Source organism: Curcuma longa, chromosome 4 (assembly GCF_044706935.1).
Source record: "Curcuma longa cultivar G26 ecotype Majalengka, Jawa Barat chromosome 4, ITB_CL_G26_1.1, whole genome shotgun sequence".
NCBI classification, from domain to species: Eukaryota; Viridiplantae; Streptophyta; class Magnoliopsida; order Zingiberales; family Zingiberaceae; genus Curcuma; species Curcuma longa.
In genome coordinates this window covers 19,537,693-19,540,601 of record NC_133864.1, presented here as the reverse complement: position 1 = coordinate 19,540,601, position 2,909 = coordinate 19,537,693, and positions in this window count along the sequence as shown.

The window sequence follows — 2,909 nt, the reverse complement described above, 5'->3', positions numbered from 1 at the left end:
TCAACATTTTTATACCAATTCATGAGGAGGGGATCTCACGCAGCCATCCAGATAAGGGATCTCATCTCCATCTTCTTCCATCATTGTATCCTCCATCCGCATCCTCATCCCAATTGGGAGAGGTGCTACCATCTCCACTGTCATCCACCATGGGTGCTCCACCATCTCCACCGTCAGCCATCTCCATAGCATCGTCGGCAACCATCTCACCCCAATTAGGAAGGTTCTCATGCAAGCAAATGTACTACTTGTAAAGGAGAAAAAGGTGTGGAGATCTTCCTCCTTCACTTCCACAAGTTCATCTCCGTACCTCCCTAGACATGAAGATCCTCTGCCTCTTCTTGTCTGCAAGCAAGCTTCCACAACAATTGGGAGATCTCCCAAGGGTTGTCTCTCACCACAAGCTCCACCTCCTATTCACGTAGATTCGAGATCTCATAGCTCCACACACAAATCCATCCTTATCCATCACCGGATGGCCATCCATTCATAGCTTTATCTGTAAGCCATCCATCCCATGACCATCATCTCTAGCACTTGTTTATCATTTAGCTCTTTTGTTAGAACAAGTTGTTTGATTTCCTTACACTTCTTTTATTTCTATTAATGCATTCCAATTCATTTAATTTCTACAATACTTTGTTTGTTGAATGCTGTAAGTTTTTGTTATGCATTTGGATTGCAAGTTGCAAGTAGATTAGATTAGATTAGAATGCAAGGTTTCCATTAATTTCTTTACGGTTATAGTTTGGTGAGGTTATTTTTAGAATAAGTTGTTTAATTGCTACACTGCTTTTATTTCTATTAATGATTCCAATTCATATGTTTGGACTGCATGTTGCAAGTAGGTTAGATTAGATTAGAATGCAAGGTTTTTGTTAATTTCTTTACGGTTATAGTTTAGTGAGGTTACATTTTTATTACTTGTACTACTTTACATTTCCATTCTTAGTTTTAGCATTCTTTACTTCCCTTACAATTGATTGCAATTTAGTGTAGTTACATTTCTATTGGTTACATTGATTTTCATTTATTGTTCTTAGCATTCACTAGTGCATTCCCCCCCCCCCATTTACAACTTGACCTTGAGATTATAATTCACTGTTGCATTCCTATACTACACTATAAGTTAGGGGTTTGGTATTAATTTTTACCATGGCACGACATATGTTAATCAAATTTTGGTGTCACTGTTATCGGGAATGTTAATGGTATTTGATAATCTTTAGATTGTTCTTTAAACTCTTGTGTGTTTCTTTTTCTTGTGTCTTTTGGTCTTATTTTTCTTTCAGTATTTTAGTGTATAACTAGGACCTCTTGCAATGAATTATTTCTGCAGATCCTGTGAGCAAACATTGATGTGAAGCATCAATATAGAATTTATAGATATAGGTAGGTCAAGTTGCATCATCCGTCAGCTAGCTACAAGCATAAGCCTCCAGCCAACTTCCCTTATAGACCATTCCTAATTCGGAATGGAATGTTAGTGCTATCACATTCAGGAGTGATGTTGCAAATTTTGATGATGATGATGCATACAAAATTCTTGATGAAATTATAGATTATGGATATTGATGATGATGTTGGTGTGTTGTCAACTGATCCTATCTATGATCTTGTTGTAGATGAAAGTGCAGGACTTATGCAACAGAGGCAATAACCACAAAATGCTTCCTTTAGTTGTGCAACCATCTAAACTGGAGTTAAAATCCCTTCCTGATCATTTGAATATGCATATTGGGAGAAGGATGAGCAGTTGGTAGTTATTATTGTATAGAATCTTCAACCTGACTAGGAGAAGAAATTGTTGGGTATTTTGAGGTAGTCACAAGGAAGACTTAACTCATTAATATTACGCGTGGTGAAAAAGGAGGTGACAAAATTTTTACAAGTAGGTATCATTTTTCCAATTCCAGATAGTAGATGGGTGAACCTAATGCAAGTTGTTCTAAGAAGTCAAGTGTGACAATGGTGGCAAACAAAAATGATGAGCTAATTCCTACATGAGTGCAAAATAGCTGGAGGCCCCTCAGGCTGGACACTCTCATTTGAGTTGATGTATATTACCACCCACTATGCAGTAGGAGCAGTTTGCTCAGAGGGTTGAGAACTCACCTCGCATTATCTATTATGCGTCGAAGGCACTTGACCCTACGCAATCCAACTACACCACACAAAAAAAATGCTCTTAGCAATTATTTTTTTCTTTGAATAAATTTAAATCTTATCTGTTTTTTTCTTATGTGGTGATTTTTTCTGATAATGTAACTATAAAATTCCTCTTGAAGAAGGTCACCTCAACTATAATCATTCAACCCTTGGACTGGATACTTGAATTGAACCGCCTTAAGCAGCCAAGGAGAACTTTCAAGGGATCGATGGTGAAGGGAGCGATGCTTAACGATGTTGACCACCTAAAGAAGGCCCTCACCTCAACTTGAATCATCTTACCCCTAGACTAGACGCTCCAATTAAACCACCTCCAACCGTTAGAGAATACTCTCAAGGGGTCGATAGTAGAGGGAGCGGTGCTTATTAACGCTATTTACCCAATCTAAAGGGGAGTCTGTTCCTTTCTCTTTCATGTTTTTCTTTATCAATGTGTTTGTGAGTTTTATTTATTTTATTTGCTTTATTTACATTTGCTTAGTTTTGTTTGCATTTCCCTAAGTGTTCCCTCATAACACTTTGAGAATCGTAAAAGCTTTTTAAGTTTGACTGTCGAGTTTTGGATTCCTTAACATGATAAATCCCAGTCAGTCTCATGGACTCAATCCCTGGGGGTGGCCGGCCCGGTCCCACGGAAGTTTCCCACCGACCACCAGGGTAAATCGGGAAGCGCATACGGCGGCCAATCCAGATGCCCAGCATCCTTTGATTGCGTTCCCCATTTGGAAGAAAATTCTTGC